Source organism: Quercus robur, chromosome 4 (genome assembly GCF_932294415.1).
Source record: "Quercus robur chromosome 4, dhQueRobu3.1, whole genome shotgun sequence".
Lineage (NCBI taxonomy): Eukaryota > Viridiplantae > Streptophyta > Magnoliopsida > Fagales > Fagaceae > Quercus > Quercus robur.
In genome coordinates, this window is record NC_065537.1 from 44,288,822 (window position 1) to 44,309,247 (window position 20,426).

A 20,426-nucleotide genomic window follows, 5' to 3' on the forward strand; every position below is an offset into this window, starting at 1 on the left:
TTTCATGTGTGCTTTCTAATAGCTAGCGTTAATTACTAATCTTCTCATGCGCATTATAGGTACCTGTCACGCCTTAAGTCTTACGTAAGAAATAGGGCTGCTCCAGAAGGGTCTATTACTGAAGGATACATAGTGGAGGAATGCTTAATGTTTTGTTCATGGTATATGGAAGGAGTTGAAACTATATTCAATCGACCCACGAGGGCGATGGAGGAGTCAACAGGGGCGGTTTCAAGCGTGACACTAGACAATAAGGAGTTCACCTAAGCTCATCGCTATGTGTTATTCAATTCCAAGAATATTTACTAGTTTCATGAGTAAGTACTACGGACACCAATATAATTGCACGACAATCTAATGTACGCTAGGTGTATTAACACTAACACAATTGACATATCATGTTGGATGCACAAAAGTATAGTGGAGGAAGAAATTCGAAGGGGCCACCATCATATATCCCCAGCTATTATTCATAAGCACCATATGGAGAAGTTTTGTGGTTGGTTTAGGTCTCATGTATGTTTCACATTTTCAATTTCTCAACCTTGTAACTTTCTCATAAGTAGAATTACTGTACGAATTATAATAAGTTTGTTTGGTTATAATAGGTGATGTCAATGACTAATGCTGATAAGGAAAAAACTTCACTTACTAATACAATTATCACACTTTCCAAAGAGCCGTATACTTTGGTAAATCGGTTGAAGCATTATGTCATAAATGGGTTAAAGGAGTTCGAATGTCGAGGCAAATAGGAAAACGCAGAATAGTGGAGTTAGTGTCACCACTGAAGGTGGCATTACATACTATGGTGTGTTAATAGACATTATTGAGCTGAATTATTCTGGCAATATTAGACACATGTTATTCAAGCGTACATGGGTTGATGATCAAAATAGGAGGGGATATAAGACTAATGAGTTTGGGTTTTCTATGGTGAATTTTACACACTCCATACATGGTAGGGAGGAAATTGTGGATGAACCATATGTCTTAGCGTCTCAAGCTACAAAAGTTTTTTATGTTGAAGATAAAGGACATAAAGATTGGTGTGTTGTTGTTAAAACTAAAGTTAGAGATGTGTTTGATGCCGGTATTGGCCCCCATTGTGATGAGGATGACACGTACGGGTTTTATGAGAACATTCCGTACAATGTAACTAGTAATGATGCTGATAGGGAAAACCTTCGTTGGGATCGCGATGATGTGGAAGGAATGACAATTGATGCCTCTATCATTGGCGAAAGAAATCTTCAAGAAATGGACAACTTAGATGATTGTGAGTTCATTGATGATGAGTCCAACGATGAAGATGACAACGAAGTCGAGTACAGCGATGATGAGTAGTGTAATGGGGTAATGTTGTTGTATGTGTAATTATGTTATAGAAAATTATTGAAATTGTAAGTAGAATTTGTAAAGGTCTATTGCGTGCAAAGTTGGAGAATCTTGCATATATATGTGAAAACTATGTTTTTCTTCATGTTGTTAAGAAATTAATAACAGTCTTAACATAAGTAATTATCACATGAAACTGTTATTTCTTCATGTTGTTGCATATATATGTTAAAACTGTTATTTCTTCATATTGTTAGTATAATTGTTCTATTCATGTTGTTAAAATTGTTATTTCTTCATGTTATTGTTTGTTCATGTGATTGGCTGTTGGCTATAATTATCTTTATGTTTGTGTTGTGAAGGTGTTGGACACAGTTATGGGGAAGAGGAAATGGCAATTGCCGCTTGTTTATGTTGGTGAAGGATCGTCACAAGGACGACAAAGGGTAGAGGCACAAGATGAGGAAGCACATGGACAACAAAGGGTGGAGGCACAAGATGAGGAAGCTCATATTTCTCAGGAGGCAAGATCGGTTACCTCTGATGACGATGAGACAGAGGCCCCTGGTACTTAACATGTCTTCGAATAAAAATCCTATTGATTTTTCTTTTCTTTTACTTTAACTTTTCTAGGCAAACTATGCTTTTAATAGTTCAATGTAGTGTAAAAATATTTTACAATGGTTGAACTTAGTTAAATAATATTCTAGATATTTAACTAAAAAAAAGTAATAAAAAACTCATAAGCAAGTTCATCATACTCATCCTTGCCCACAACATAGATGCTGACATCCCCAAGTATTGTGTAAACAATATAAACTGATTTGGTGCATAAAACAAAATTCCCAGCAAGTGAACTTCGTAAAACAATTTTCTAATAAACTCAGTCATAGAAATAGTATTTACATGTGCTGTGAAGACTAAATTGTCCTTAAAGAACTACAAAATGTGGTACTGTTATTCATTTGCATGTGGATACTTGCCTACTCCTGCAGTCTAATATTTATATTCAGCAGTATAAGATTTGTCATATGAGCATGATTTAGGCTTCTTTCACACAAAACTACCCAAGAATTTTACAAGACCAATTACACTTTGTCACATGAAGGTAATGGAGTGATCTTCGGTTGTTTTACTAAACAGGGGCATTATTCTGGTAAACTTAATACACCTTTGATGGTGAAACAACAAACTACCCTTTACAACAAAGTTAGTGCAATTTGGATATATATCTACTTCAAATAGGGTATGGTTAGAATTAACCACATAATCTTTATTTATCTTATTTATTTGTTATTCGTAATTTCTTTTAGGGTCAAAATATATATATATATATATATAGATTTTCGTGGTGTGATATGTTTCATTACTTGTGAGAATTGATAATTCAGCCCTAATATTGGTGGTTTTGTATATACAGATGATTATGATCAACAAAGCCCAGCAGCGGAAAATAGGCTTAAAAGACGTGGTCCTTCAAAGCTATCTGAGATATGGGCATTGGATGGATTTTGGAAGATCCCGTTGCCGTTAAATGATCAAGGGCAACCAATTGGTCCAGACGGTAAAACGTTCATTCGGTGGTTGGGAACTTTTTGTCACAATGGGTTATTATGCCCACTTGTCCCTGCTGGGTGGCCAAAAGTCCCTAAAAATTATAAAAAGGATTGTTGGATGGAGATTGAGGTAATATGAAAATAAAGTATAAGTAACAGTCATTTACAGCCAGCTGTCGTAATTAAATGTCATATTCAGTAAGGTCCCTGCTTGTGTTTTGCTAACTCCACTTTTGCATTTCAAATACGGTATCTCATTGACCCCGATATTGTTAAACCACCTAATCAAATGGGATGGGCAATGCATATACTAGGGGTCCTCAGGAGAAATCGGAGGACTAAGTTGAAGAAGGTTCACAAAAAACGCGGGGTGACAAAGGAACAACTATTGGCCAAGACACTGCCGAGGGTAATGGAGGAGCAGTGGGGGGAGATGGTTATCTATTAGTTTGATGAGAAAACTGTGGTACTACTACTTTATTCGTCTATCTTATTTTAGTCGTAAGTTAGTCAATGAAATCCTATTGGCCACGTTTCACTCTAATAGCCCCTCCTTTTAACCTAAATCTTCTAGTTATGTATAATATAATTAGTGTTGCTCAAAGCACTTTCTAGTAGATGTGATAGAGTTGTTTTGCCCTCGTCAACAACATAAACTTAAGATTACTATTATTTAGAGATTGGTTGGGAACTACGACCACTAGAAAGGTATGCAAGTTCATCATATTTATGCTAGGGGTCTGAATAAGAAATATATATATATATATACAGGTTCAAGTTACACCCGGTGTAACTCTTTAGAGTTACACCTTTTTTAAACCATTAGACTTAATTAGATCTAACGGTTAAAAAAAGATTATAATTATTATAAATATTCTGATTAGAATCTAATTAATTACCCTCATTTATTACCTTCTAAACTTAAAAAAAAAGTTTGACTTCTGACTCTCTCTCATTTACGTCTCTCTCTCTCTCTCTCTCTCTCTCTCTCTCTCTCTGTTTCTCTTTCTACGTTTCTCTCTCTCTTTCTCCTCCAACACCTCCACAAAAAAAAAAAAAAAAAAAAAACTGAACACTAACAAGAGGTACGTGAGGTGCTCTGTTTCTAGTTTTCCTTTCTTTTTTGGTTTATGAGTGCTCTGTTTCTTTTGCAGGCAACCTTTTGAGGGAAAAGATGAAAAAGGGACACCAGTAGGTGTCTATGTCATTCAGAAGGCTGAGTGAAATAGCAAAAGCCTTTCTTGACTGAACATAGGTTTCAATTCTCAGTCACTAATTGGAACCTAGTAGCACCAGTTGGAGCACCTTCTGGCCACATTGGGATATCAATATATACAGCAAATCTCTCATTTGTTTTAATTTTCTCAGCAATCTTAAGGGCAATTTCCATTGGAATCAAATTATTAGCAGCTGCAAAAAGACAGTATGAGCAAAAATCAACAAACAAAACAAGAAAATTAAATCACGAGACACCTTATTATCCAGTCAGTGATTTCCTAGGAAGATAATAGCACAAAAATGCGGTCATTTAAAATGGCGCAGCACAATGAGAGTATTTTGTCAAAAACCATAAATAACTACATATAACACCTAATATAATCAGTTCTAATTCTGCCAATCCCAATTTGTGACTTGCAACTGATTAGCTATTGAAAAGAAGTAAAGCTTTTTTCTTGACTTCATCACCTTTCTTTATTCATCATCTTTATCACTGAAAGGCAATTTAAAATTTTAATTGATTAGTTTCTATTTCTAGCTATCCATTAAGCATATGGATAGGCTAAACTTGACCAAACAATGGAAATGGTAGGTTACTTTTTATTTGAACCTCCTCTATGCATGTCCAACTCTCAGATTCTAATTGTGGACGTGCTATTCACTGAGAATAAATCTGATTCCATTAACTTTAACCTCATACAAATGCACAGCTCATGTGGATTTCTGTTGGTTGTGGAAATTATGAGGACACTATCAGACAGCAATAATTTCTAAATTTTTTTTCTGCCGACAACCTGTGGAGGTGGTGAAGCAGAAAGAGAGAGGGAAACGTAGAGAGAGAAATGGGGAGAGAGAGAGAGAGTCAAATGTCAAACTTTTTTTTTTTTTTTTTTGGGTTTAGAGATAGGTTTAGAAAGTAATAAGTGAAAATAATTAATTAGATTCTAATCAGAATATTTGTAATAATTATAGTATTTTTTTAACCATTGGATCTACTTAAATCTAATAGTTTAAAAAATGTGTAACTCTAAAAGAGTTACAACAGGTGTAACTTGAACCCATCTCATATATATATATATATATATATATATAAATAAAAATTGTCATAGTAAACAAATGAAATAGCAATTTTATCCTAGCTCACTTATCTTGCTGCAATGGCTAATCTATGTAGCTTAGGCTGTGGGCAAAGGCTTACATACTCCTTAGTTCATTTTCTTTCATTTTTATGCATGTCCTATTCCATGCTTGGGTTATGATGCATCTTGTTGGCCTTTAAAACTAAAAATATGCTTTTTAACTAGTTTATGTTGGTACTTACAAGATCACAACTCAGAAGATCACAACGCAGTTCTTAATGTATTACTTAAATTCACACAATATATAATCACACCAATAAACCATCCAGATGAATGGGCATAGCCAATTTAGGTAAACTAATAGCAAACAATGAACAAATATATTCAAGTCACACACATGCTACAGAACCGAATTGTATCAACTCCTATTTTAACACTGAGGAGGAGGGTAATTAGAAATATAAATATATTATGAATGCACAATGACAAGCACAGAAGAGACAAAAACTTACATTAAGTAGTAAAATACCTTAGTCAAAAGATGTTTAGTTTTTATATACTTTGACGTTAATGTGGTTGCAGACATTAAGTAACAAGAACAAGGTCAGTCGAGGTTTATAGAAGGAGATTGCAACATCTAGGGCTCAAAGTTTTGCACAAATTTTTGATGACATGGTAAGAAATGCATTACAAGTGCTACTGTATTCATGTATCACATAAGCTGATTTTATGCTTTTGAATCGCACTAAATGTTGAAAATACTCTTTTACTTTCTTGTTGGTGGTAAATATAAACTTAAAATTCATGAACACATTAGTCAATGCAAATGATAAACAACATAACAAATCTGAGAGCAATTGTGTTTATTGTATGACATTTTGTTCATCATGTAGGTAAAAGCTAACGAGGCTCCAGTCGAGCACGCAGACGTGTATCTAAAAGTATACCGTAGGAGAGATGGGACTGTTGTTACTCCACACATGCAAGAGAACATAGTAAGCACAATTTAAATAGAATATCATCTTGCTTTTGTGTTTGTATTGTTTATGGTGTGTAAATATGTTATTTGGTTCTTATGGGAAAACGTACAGAATAGGATGGAAGAACTTTTGAGGCAAAAGGGCATGCGACTACGATGAGAGCCTGGTAGTGGAGTTCTCTGGTCCAAAGACGATACCTATGCTCAAGTGTTTGGTCCAAAGCACCTGGACGTGTACGTGGGGTGGGATTTGGAATCACCCCATCTAGAAAAAAGTGCCACGAATGCTTCACAGTTTACCTCAACTCCATCCTTGCCAAGCAAGACAACTTAGAGGATTTCGGAGTTGGAGAACAACTCCTCTAGACTGACTAAGCAACTAGCCCAAGTACAAGAACAACTCTCCCTGTTAGAAGCAAGGCACCAAGAATCAGAAGCAAGGCACCAAGAACAACTCTCCCAAATAGAAGCAAGGCACCAACAATAAATGGCCGAAGTGATGACGTGCATGAATGCAATGTTTGCCCAACTTAGCCAAGGTACATGTGATTTGGATATGTCTCAAGTACCAAATTGAAAGTGTATTTAGCAAAACTACTCTTTTTGCAATGCATTGTTATGTGATATTAATATGATGCCTTACATATATCCAGGGTGGCAATGCTTGATGGGGACTCTCCATGGGAATGAAACTGTGAATCCTCTAGTAAAACAAATACAACTATTCGTTATAACATATGCAACTATATTAGGAAAAAAATAAAAATGAAAATCAGATATACTTCTTCTTTGTTGGTTTTATTCCAATTTGAAGGTCCCACATCAGTATATATGAAGCAAGAAGTAGGGAAGTAGCTAGATGTACTATAAGACATAAAATCAAATTAGAAAATTTCAACCATGCCTTATTACATTTGCTAAATGTAGCTGATAGTTCCCAATGCAATTTACATTATTTATTTAATTTTTTTAAAGGAAGGATAATAATAGCAATGTGGTTAATTAGAACATGGTATACTCAACATGGAGTATTGTTTGCATTTTATTGTTGAAACTTGAAAGAATTTAAATTTGATGACTAGTGAGCTTGAATATGAAGGGACCTTACTGGAAGGTAGCTTTCCATCTAAGAGTCTATTAACATTTGTTGTTATATTTATAAAACGGTAGTGAATATGGATTATGTAAATGTATGTGTATATATGAATTTGAAGAGAGTGGAATCTATGATACTGTATAGAGTTTGGAAAGATTTAAACCTTTAAAAGTGCAGCTAGTGAACTATGTCTCAATCCCAGTCTTGTTTTAAGATGCCATACTTTTAAATGGATACAAGCAAAAAGACTATGTTAACAAGCTCATATATGATAACGACTAAAAATTTAAGGGATGACCTTATTAATAGACTGACTGAGCAAAATATTTGATTATTTGTTTAGAGTCTGTTTGTTTTAGCTTAAAATGTTAACTTATTTCCGGTGTTCTCATTGTCACATGAGCTTGGCTGTACCATTATGCTTGTTGGGAACTGGCTAATGAAGTACCATGATGCTTGCTGACAATTTGTTGTGATGTAAAAAATCCTTGAGGAATATGAATTTCGTGATGTAAAAATCTATTGTTGGGAACTTGTTTCTAATTATTTGTTTATGTAATTAATCTTTTGGAAATGAACTTGTTTTGTTTATGTAATTAATCTTTTGGCTATTGGTTGGGAATTGTTAAGTGTTGGCAATTTGTTTTGTTGATTCCAATTGGTTGCATCTAAGTGTTGGCAGGAATTATAGGTCTTATTTTGGGCAGGAATGTGTTTAGGAAGAAAAAAATAGAATAAAATAAAATAAAACCTATAGTCGCGTTTTTGAAAATGCCGCTACAAGAAAACCCAATGTCAGTGTCTCTAGCCACATTTTCAAAAACGTAGCTCTATAGCCACGTTTTTAGCACCCAAAGATGCCGGACCTATAGCTGTGTTTTGTTCAAAACGCGGCTATAGGCCCGGTTTAGGTTGCGTTTTTTACCTCTATAGTTGTGTTTTCCGCACACATAGCTTTGGGACCTGTAGCTGCGTTTTGTGGAAAACATGGCTATAGGCCTGGTTTGGGCGGCGTTTAAAACGCGGCTATAGGTCAAACCTATAGCCGCGTTTTATACAAAATGCAGCTATTGCTCCTTAGCCTATATGGTGTGTAAAAACGCAGCCTAAACCTGGTCTATAGCCACGTTTTCTGTGAAACACAGCTATAGGTCCCGGGTCTGTGCGCGTGTAAAAACGTGGCTATAGGGGCTAGAAAATGCAGCTCTAAGTCCCGTAGGGGGCTATAGTCGCACAGTATAGGCTATGTTTTTCAAACGCGACTATAGCCCTCTTTTTTTGTAGTGCCAGGATATCAAGGTCTTGTTGCTCTTCTATCTCTCAGGTTTAGAGTAAATTTCCAATTTAAGTAAAAGTGGTAGCTTTGGGCTCAAGAGGTTGAGCTGGAAATGTTGTCGTTATGGTAGAGAAGAACAAGTTGTAGGAAACGAGAAGTGGGTAAGAGAGAGGGGTAGAGATTTCTCTTCAATTTTGTAATATTTTAATTAAAAGAAATGCCACATCAGTGAAAAAGATGTCACATCATTATTTCGTTAGTCACCAAGACAATAACACTAATGGTAGTTAATAAAAAGACCAACGGTGCTTATTTTTTAAACTTGAGGGACTAATAATGCTCATTTGAAACTTGAAGAACCAATTGCACTCACAATGTAAATTAGGAACCAAAAGTGTAATTTCGCCAACTTAATACAAGCAGATGTTGATGACATTTCATCACCATCCAAGGACATCTAAGAAGTTCCAAGAAAAAAAAAAGGTTCCAAGAAGGAAAGTATAAGTAACACTTTTAAGCCATTTAAACCTAAGTTCTTGTGTTAGTTCTATAAACTAATAAAAGAGATGCCTTAATTATCATTTTAAAAAAATAAGGACGATGTGAAAGGTAGGGTAACCCTACCAGACATTTTTCTCCTCGAGCCATAATACCAAAATTAATCAATAAAATTATTACACATCATTACACATAAACACAGACTTAAATCTAGATTACTGCTTGAAATAAATCTCACACATGCTTTTACTTGATAAAAATGAAGAGAGATATTTGGCAATCATGTTGAATTTTCATTATTTTTGTTTGGACTGGAATCCCCCACTTAAAGTAGCTCAGAACTCAAAATCTTATGGTTTAATTATTTTGCTTTGTGGAAGTGAAACTCATTTAATAAAGTCCTTAGGCACATTAATTTGACTAGCCTCATCACACACACGAAGCGCGTGTAATGAGGTTTTTTTTTTTTTTTAGTGGTCTTATTTTGTAGAAAAAAATTGTATTTAATTATTTTATATATATAATTTTTATTTTAAAAATCTAATTTATAAGTGAGTAAATCAATTTGAAAATTAATAGGAGATTGGTCCTATTTTTTAGGTAATGTTTTAGCGAGAGTTAGAGTTGCATTTTTACTAGATTATCCTTTAGTTTTGTCTCTACTTAAATATAGGGCTGTAGGGGCATTTTTGAACTACAAAATGAGAAATCCAAATAGGGAAAGCCCCTTAAATAATAGTATTGATAAGTTTTAAAGAAACACAAAGCACACGTAGACATGTTTTTATTTTTGTTAAAAAAATGTATGAATCATTAGAATAACTACTTGATATTAAAAGAAATGACATACACATTGATTTTATGAATCATTAAATAGATATATTTTTTTTTTTGGAGAAGAACAAATGCTATTCCTAATTTGCTATGTTGCAAAAATAATTATTAGTTAACATATCAAAATACAGGACTAGGAATAATTTAATATTCTTCCTCATTTTAGAGTCTTTGCCTTTTGGATATATTTTGATTAAATTATATACTTAATTTAATCATGGCTATAAATAATTATGCATTTTTAAAAAAGCACAAGAAATATTCTGTTTAAATTTTGTATCTGATGATGCCGGAAATATGCCACCAGTGAGTCACACGTTCCTCGTACTTCGCCAATGGTACCTGCACAACAAAAAGGAAGAACCTAGCGGGAAGTACCGGTGTGGTACCGGCCAAATACCCTCCGAAGGTTAAGTTAGAATTATTCTCACTGCTCTAGAGTGCTAGAGAGGGTAAATTATGCGTACCTTGGGTCACGAGGGTGCTAAGGTTTTTATAGTAGCAAGGGTCATCCCCCTTTCCCTTGGAGTAGAAGTCCTTTCCTTATAGGAATCCTTTTGGGGCGTATTTCTCGGGATCCTTTCCTTATAGGAGTCTCTCGAATATTCTCTAGCGTGGGAAACAAGACAACTCCTTACTCATAGCGTGGGAAGCAAGTCAACTTTATGCTCGGTCCGTCAGCCTCAATTTATTTCATTCAGCTTTTTGGGCGTCACCTAGTGAGACCGTCCGTCTTGGAGACCGTCAGTTATGACCATCAGCTATCGTGCCATCTGCTTACGTATGGAAGATCGTACAAAACCGTCGGTCTGAGGCTCTCCTTTTATCCTCATCAGTATCACTAGATTATTATCATATTTTCCATTAATTTTTGTTTCAATTTTACTAGAAATATCATAAAATATTAAAATAGCTCATGTAAATTTTGTAATTATAAACTTTCTGTGATTGCACTTTCCATTTAAGTAATAGACAAAATATATTACCCATCCATGTTATAGTCTTTTAGGGTTAATTCATGCCTTTCATTCATGTGTTTCGAAATTAGTTGGGTAGCTATTTACACAGATGACCAACAACTTTCAACATGTTATTCCAAAAAAAAGTCTTCAACATGCTTTTGGCATGTGTTTGTGTGTGCAAAAACTGCAAGACTATGAATAGGCGAACCATCACAAGGACCAAGGGGGGTCTTGGCCCCCTAAAAGTTTTGAAAAAAATTAATGAATTTTTTTTTTTGAATTATCCTAAATAATTTAAATTTTTTTAAAAGAACCTTATCATTTTGGCCCTCATACTCGATAATATACATATATATTTAAGAAAGTGTAAAAATAAACATAACTTTCATTTAAATAGAAGAATAATGTTAGAGATACAAACTATTTTACAAAAATATTACAAATTGCTAATATAGTGAGTGGTTATTGGTAAATGAAAAAGTGATATTAATGGTAGATATAAATGAAAACTAATAAAAGATTAGTCACATCAATATTTTGTAAAAATATTGTAAAATAAAATACAATCCAAAATCTTTTTTTTCTTCTCAGTTCTTTCATTTTCCCACTGCTACTACAGTTTTGTGTTTACAATATAAAAGTAAAAGCTCTGTGTGACTAAACTAGATAAGAAAGAGAGAAAGACAAGCTTAAAGCTTTTGTAATAAGCCCCTCACCCATGTATAGTATTCCTTTGTTACTTTACTTTTCATTTGCTTTCTTTTGATTTTTTTACTTTACTTTTCATTTGCTTTCTTTTTTATTTCCCTTATAATATATTATTTGTTATTATAATAATCAATATATTATATACTGTATGGCATTATAATCTTATAAATGTACTTGATTAGTTTGATTAAAATATACCGTATATACTACTATATTTACATGTATTTAGCACTTCAAAAAAAAAATTAACATGTATTTAATTATTGTTTGTAGCACATATTGAGTTATGAAGTATTGTACATTACTATTTTATATTTCATACACACAAATTTTTATAGATGGTACCTCTAAAAATTAATTCTTGACTCCTCCATTTAAGGCTATGAGTCATAGGCTATGACTCATATATAGCCCTGATCATTTTAACTCTATAAAATGTGACTCAACAGTCACATCCCCACAAACCCATAAAACAGCCACAACCTTTTCATTTTAGATAAAATGTTATTTGCTCTCTCTAAAATTTTTCACTTTAAACTTCAAAGCTTCCTTCCTCCTAGTGGTAGAACTTTATAGTTGTCTTCACTTATTTCTCTATCAAGTGTGTTAGGTTCTAAGGATTAGGAACTAATGTATTAGAACTCTAATTTGTATTGTCGGCAAACCATGATCAAAACAGGTTTTAGTCTTGTTTAGACTTGCTCAAAGTGTATGTGTTTTATGTAAAGTTGGAATCGGGTTACTGCAAAATTTACTGTGCAATTCTATCTGGCTCTATTGATCGAAAATTAGACTCGATCTATCGAAACTCGGGCAGAATGTTTTTCTGCAGAATTTTTCCAACTCAACCCAAGCCCGTTTGATGTGTAAGGTTTAATGTTTTGTCTTAAGTATAAAAGGGAAAACCCTAGCCACATTTTTGGTTGTCCATTATGCTGTGTGTGTGAATCTTTTGTGAAATCAAGAGGTGGTTGCCTTCACACATACTTAGGGTTTCCAAGATTCAAGACTATGTCAAGAACTTGGTGATCGATTCAGTTGCTGCATTAAAGAGCTTAAAGAAACACAAGCGGGTGTGCTTGTATTTGCTGGAGAATCCAAGAAAGAAGGAATCTGTTTTCTCGGAATTTGCACGTGGTCGTGTCAGTAAGTTTCTACTAGTGGGTAGCAATAAGATGTTAGTGGTCTAAGTCGCTATTGTAAAACTTCGATTCTTTCATAGTGGATTTAGATTTACCTTGAGGATAGCTAGGTTAAATCCTCCTTAAGTTTTTACCGATGTGATTTCCTAGGTCATCATATCTCTGTGCTCTTTATATTCCGCACTTTACATTGATATGATTATATGATTGTGTTAACCTAGATCTGAAATTTGGACTAAGTAATCACTTGGCTAATTTACTAAGTTAATTTAGTTGAGTTTTAAGGGGTCTAAAAACAAACAAAGTGAAGTCTATTATTGCCCAAAATGGTTTATTAGTCCAAATTAAAGCTTTCAAAATCAAAAAAAAATTTTGAAAAGTACTATATAATCCTGCTTTACAATCTTTTCCAAATACTAAATTGAGTAGCTTGAATCCCATACAGTGGGCAAGACGGTATCGTAACTTTTATTTCTTTTTCTATAGTTTTGATAACTTTAATTTTGGACTATTAAACTATTCCATTTCTTTTAAATATCCCTTCTACTGACCTTCAAATTTTGAGACTAAGATTTGATTGTATGGTAAGATATCATATGTGCAATTTAAAGGACATTATTTTGATGTGAGAATTATGAGCTGTGAACTGTTTGTTGATTTAGATGATTATGTGTACTTTATTATTTTTTGGGGAAATTATAGTAAACCTACCTGTGGTTTGACCCGTTTTCACTTTGCTTACCATGGTTTAAAACTTAATACTTTTATTTCTTTTTCTATAGTTTTGATAACTTTAATTTTGGACTATTAAACTATTCCATTTCTTTTAAATATCCCTTCTACTGACCTTCAAATTTTGAGACTAAGATTTGATTGTATGGTAAGATATCATATGTGCAATTTAAAGGACATTATTTTGATGTGAGAATTATGAGCTGTGAACTGTTTGTTGATTTAGATGATTATGTGTACTTTATTATTTTTTGGGGAAATTATAGTAAACCTACCTGTGGTTTGACCCGTTTTCACTTTGCTTACCATGGTTTAAAACTTAATACTTTGCTTACCTGAGCTTCAATTCGTTTGCTCTCTGTTACCCACCTCAACCTTAGATGTTAGAAAAACACATTTTTAATACAAATCACAACATAACACAGATCAAAACACAAACCCTTTGAAATCTTTCCTCACTAGCCCTAGAATCACAAAAATCCCCATCCGCATCCGATATTGAAATCGCGCTGCCAGAATAAACCGAGACAAGCAACAAAATGTTCAAGGGACTCAAACCCAGGTAATAAATCAGCCATTGTTTGGGTTTTCGAACTATTTTTATTTGGGTTTGCTTGGGTTTTATAATTTTTTTAGTAATCAGTCAATGTTACATGTAATTTACTAAGAATATTGTTTGTGTTCGTTGATGTTTATGAAAAATGTGACCACCTGTGGTTTGGGTTTGTGTTTGTTTATGGGCATTTTGTCTATCGTGGTCATTGTGTTTCACTATGGATCACTTTGAACCACACGAATCTGTTGGATTTTAATTTTAGTGTTTGCATGTGCTTATTAGTAAAATAGAAATAAAAGCAAAGCAGAAAATGTGGTCCCTTTGATGTTTGTGTTGCCTCTCAAAAGCAAAACAGAAACATACAAATGTTTATTCTTTATGTGTCTGTTTTTTACAATTCTTTAATTGTCTACATGTAAATTGGTAATTTTTTATTACAGATGGATGATAAGGAAGTGAAATTCAAAGTTCATTATGGGGGTATTTTTCTGTGGAACCCAAATTTAGAATACTTTGGTGGGAAAGTTGAAATAGTGTATAAGGATCCTGAGAGGCTTAGTTATTTTGAAATAGAAGGTATATGTGAGGAATTGGGGATTGATGAACCGTCTAAGTTTCATTATTTAGCTCTTGGGGGCAACTTGGAGCAAGATTTAAGGCTCATACATGATAATAGAGATGTGGTATCTATGTGTAAGCTTCATGAAGGAGAGCCAAGAGATACTATCATATTGTATGTGGAAAGTGGTCATGCTCCACTTGTAGTTGAAGTTCTTGAAGGGTTTGTTGGAAAGATAAATGGAGGGGTTGGTCAAGGGGTTGCTAGAGGGGGTGATGCTAGTGTGGGGGAAGAAGAGTAGTTTGATTGGTTTAATGAAGGTCTAGAAGGAGAAGACTTTGGTGATGATGTTTTTGGCCAGTCTTCTCCACCTCCCAGTGATTCATCTGAGCCTAACAATGATTCACCTCAACCAACCATTGATACACCTCAGCCAAACACAGATACATCTCAACCAAGCATTGTTCCACCTCTAAACATAGATTTAGATGAGGAGTAGACTGAACCAGCTTAAGAGGATGATATTGCAAGTATGAATGGTTCTGATGATGAGCAAAGGCCTAGAAACCCAAAATTCAATGAGATGACTGATATGACAAATGTTCAGTTGGTAAAAGGGATGAAATTTCCAAACTCTAAGGTTTTTAGAAAGGCTTTGAAGGAGTATGTGATTCAGCATCACATTGATATCAAGTGGAAGTTGAAAGAGAAGAAAAAGGTTTATGTACATTGTAAGAATAACTGTGGATGGAGATGTTATGCCTCAATGGTAACTGGAAAGTGCACATTTGAGATCAAGACACTTAATCCTGAGTGTACCTACCCCCTATCATTTCAAAATAGGCAAGTTACATCAGCATATATGGCAAGCACGTAATTGGAAGATTTTGGTAAAAATCCTAATTAGGAGGTCTCAGGTGTTAAGCACTATGTTCTGCAGCATATTTCAATTGACTTAAGTCTTAGTCAAGTGTATAGATCAAGAAAGGTAGCTAAATGTTTAATCACTGGGAATGAAGAGTCTCAGTATGGCCTATTAAGAGATTATGCAAAAATGATAAGGAGGATAGATGTTGGAAGTAAGGTGATACTGCAAACAGAGATGGAAGATGAGAATGCACAACTCAAGTTTAAAAGGATGTACATTAGATACAATGCTCAGAAATTAGTGTTTCTGGGTGGTTGTAGACCATTCATTAGACTGGATGGATGTCACTTGAAGGATAGGTTTGGTGAGCAATTACTGTCTGCCATTGCCAAGAATAGAAATGTCAATATATTCCCAATAGCAATGGTGGTGGTTGAGCAAGAGAACAAGGATAGCTAGATCTAGTTCTTGGAGCAGTTTGCAGATGACATTAGCAGCCCAGAGGATCTTAATTTGGTATTCATCAGTGACAGGCAAAAGGTAACTTGCTCATGTTTATTACTTGCCTGTGATTTCATATTGAATGCTTACTTGCTAACTTGCTTACTTTCTTGCAATACTCAGAGCCTTATTCTTGCAATGGAGACTCTATTCCCAACTGTAGAGCATAGGTATTATGTGAAACACACATACAACAACTTCAAGGTTAACCACAAGGGCATGGAGTTGAAGAGTGTACTGTGGAGGTGTGCTGGCATAACATTAGTTAGGGAATTTAAGAAGGGGATGCAGTATCTTAAGAGTTTGGATGAAGAAGCTTGAAAGTAACTTGTAGATATAGATCCTACATAGTGGACCAGATTCCACTTTTCTCTTAGGGCTTTAACAGATTGTCTGGAAAACAATTTGAGTGAGAGTTTTAATTCTATGATTGTGAAGGCTAGAGACAAGCCAATATTATCAATGCTGGAATGGATTAGGGTTAGGCTTATGGGCAGACTGTACATAAAGAAGACTGTCATAAAAAAGTATGGTGGCAAGTTGTGTCCAAGCATACAAGACAAGTTGGAGAAGATGAAAGTAAAGTCTAAGGGCTTTTGTGCAATGCCATCTGGGAGGTTTGTGTATGAAGTTGACAATGAGAGGGAGAGGCATGTGGTGGACTTAGTAAGGAAGACACGCAGTTGTAGAGTATGGGACTTGATAGGAATCCCCCACAAGTATGGAGTTGCAGCCATTTTTGTGAATCGTGAGAAACCAGAGGATTACACCCACCCATGTTACTACAAAGATACATATGTGGAGACATACAAGACACCCATACCTCCCATGCTTGGCCAGTCTGAGTGGATCATAAGTGGCCAACCTACTCCTATTGCACCTATTATCTATAAGCCACCAGGCAGGCCACCCATAAAAAGGAAAAGGGATGCTAATGAGCCAAAAAACCCTTACAAGGTGTCTAGAGCAAACAAGCCAGTCAAGTGTGGGAGGCGTCAAAAGGAAGGGCACAATTCAAAGGGATGCAAGGCCAACGTCACTAGTGAGACACCATGGGAAAGAAGGAAGAGAGTGCAAAAAGGCAAATCTTCATCCCAAGCCCCATGCAAACAAGGATCTCAGGCCCAATCTTCATCCTAAGCCCCATCCTCATCTCAGCCTTTAGCATCATCTTAGCCCCCACCAACTCATCAGCCTTATACTATGGCCTCGTCCAACCAAACAGCAGGGTCACAGTCACCAGGTCAGATTCCATGGTCACAACATCCAACTCAGTGGTACTCTTCAGACTTCAAGTACGTGGTTAAAGGATTTCCTTGGTTCTCTTCAAGCCAGCCAGCACCACACACTCCTACAGAAACATGGGACCCTAGAGCACTATCATCACAGGTACTGTAGTTTTATGTTTGATGTTTTATTCATAAATCTGTGATATTGGTAGCTAACATCTGAATTCTTGTACTTTGTAGCCTACAAGACCGCCTACAAGACCACCTACAACTAGAGGAGCTGCTTTAAAAGGAAGGAGTAATGCAGTGAGGACATAGAAATGTAACACGAGAGGTGGAAAGGGTAGCTATAGGAGGAGAGGCAGGGGCAGTAAATGATGCTTTTGTGAAGAAGATTGTTGCTATGTATATTTAGTGTTAGGGTAATATAATTAGGTGTTAGGGTTAAATATATTTTGTAAACAATGGTAGGGCAGACAATTGTTGGTTATATATGCTGTCAAAAGACTTAAAACATTCACTGGGGCTTGTGTTATTTTTTTGAGTTTTGTAAACAAGGGCATGTGCAATTGTTTTGTAGTTGTTGTATAATGTCTTATATTGACTGGTGGTTGATGAAAGACAATATTCAATGTCACTTTAAATGTGTATACAATTTCCAAACTTAATGACAGGTGTTCAAAATTATTATTTTGACTGGTTGTTGTCATGTGGTTGATTATTGCAGTTGAACATAACAGATTTATGTATGTATGTATTGAATACAGTAAGTTTATGTGTGCATTTGTTGTCTTTTCTTACAAGTTGACAGATGGTTGTCATGCACTTTCAACGCAAACAATTTAAACAATTCACTTTCATCACAATTATCTTCACACAATACACTTTCTGCACAAACACCAGACACAATTCTGCACTTTAAACAAGTCATAGCAGCTAATATAGTTCACAACATCCAACAAAATCACAAGACACAAGTTGCCAATTCACTTTAAACAAAAACACTAACATCTAACATAAATAACACTTTATCTTTAAAAAGCTTATATTATAAAGTGGCTTCAAGCCAACAACATTTAACATAGTTCTATTATAATACAAAGTGGCTTCAAGCCAACATTGGCCAATTAAGGACCTACTTATACATTACAACCCACCAGGCAGACTCAATTTTATCATTCCAACATTCTCACTTTAGCCAAAACAAGAAAACAACATAAGCAAAACAAAAAAAATACCATGACAGAATTAGTGCAATTCTGCACTTTCTCTCTTGTTCTAAATCTCTCATTGCTATTTCCTTGGCTTTAACAGAGGAAGCTCGAAATTTTCTCTCCCTCTTAGTAGCTTGTGCTACCCTTTCTTGAGCAATTTTTGCCATTTGGGTAGCTTCTGTTGCTATCTGGGTAGCTATTCTTTCCCTTTCATTTGCAAGTTGCAGCTCACTCCGCAGTAAATCCAGCTTTTTTTGCACCAAATGGGCAGCTTCGTTCCCACACATACAAGTGGGATTATCAATCCAATGAAAGAAAGGGCACTTAGGACAAACCTGTTCCTAAATTGAATTGAACATATCACATTCCACACTCACTTGAGTAAACTATATTAACTAAAAATTATACTTATCTTATATCGGCTACAACTTAGAAACCTTCTCCCAAAATTATCCACTGTCAGACTTGTTCTCAACACAGAAGTCTCATATGTACACATATGCCCACTTGAACCTAAGTAATTTCCACTCGAAGAAGACATCGCTTATCAACTTCTACCCAAATTTCTTGTAATCAAAGCTAGCATCAAAAGGTGAAAACCCAAAACACATAAAGCAGAAATTTCGTACCTGGCTTGCTGTATCTTCGAATATTCAATGCCTCAAGACAACCCAAAGTTAGAATATCTGGGAACATGAAATTTTTATGCAACACGGTTAGAAAAATCAAAACCCCAGCTTAATACAAGGATTTTTCGTGATTCTAGGACTCGTGAGGAAAGATTTCAAAGGGTTCGTGTTTTGATCCATGTTATGTTGTGATTTGGATTAAAAATGTGTTTTTCTAACGTCTGAGGGTGAAGTGGGTAACAGAGAGCAAATGGATTGAAACTCAGGTGGACAAAGTGTTAAGTTTTAAACCACAGGTAGACAAAGTGAAAACAGGTCATACCACACACATATATATATATATATATATATATGGGTTTACTGCCTTATTTTTTTCATATGTTGTTTTTGTGATGAATTGGCTAAAGTATTTGGAGACTGGATATTGCTACTTTGGTTTGTGATTTCCTGGAAATTTTAAAGCCACATAGTTTTTGTTGTTTAGTTGCATCTGAGTGCTATGAATTTTCCATTTCTCATTGGTTAATTAGCAGATTGGGATGACTGTCAAACCATTGAAATTTCCGATTTTCCTAGTTCTGATTTCTGAGCCTTTAGACTTACAAAAAATAAAAAAGACTACCATTTCTGAGTCTGATGATTCTTTGTTTAATCATTAATTTGCTGAACTATATATCTGAATGTCTGATATTTCAAGTAATTACATCCCAGCGCCCTATAACCCTCCCTCCACCCTTCATTCTTTGCTTTTGTTTATAGTTTGGCTAATTCAATAACCCTTGTGAACTGTCCACTTGTACAGTTAGGGTAAATTTCTATGTTAAGAGAATTGAGCATGCATCTATGCTTCTATCATTTACAATATTATTGCTTGAACTCTAGTAGATATAATGATTGCAAAGCATACCTTTAATGGGCATTGGATGAAGATGTCTATTGTTTTTGTGCTTTTCTATTTGCATATTTGATTTTCCTTTTTCGTTGATTTCAAATTGACAATGTCATTTATGTTAGTTATGTAGTCAATACTTTTTTTGTGCAAGTTACTATCTGTTTGCATCTATGACTTGTTGCTTTTCAATCAAATTTGTTTTACTTGTAACTTTCTAATGGTGGGTTACCCTTCTGAATTCTACCCAGAATCTTTATGGTTTTATGTCAGATACCAAAGGGGCTCGAAAAATAATACCATGACAGGTCTTGTGGGGCTAATCTTTTTTAGTAAAGCTGCCTAGTTTCCTAAATCATTAGAAAATTGTGTTTTAGTGCTTATGTGTGAGTTTGACTCTGTTTCATTTGAAACACATTATTTAATCATTCAATGTATCTTCAGAGTGCTTTGAACATTATTGTTTTTTAGATCTCTGGAGTTATGAATAACTTCAATTTGAAAAAGATGCCAACCTTAAAATTTTGGGTCACGAGTGTCTCTCGAGTGGAATAATACTTGAA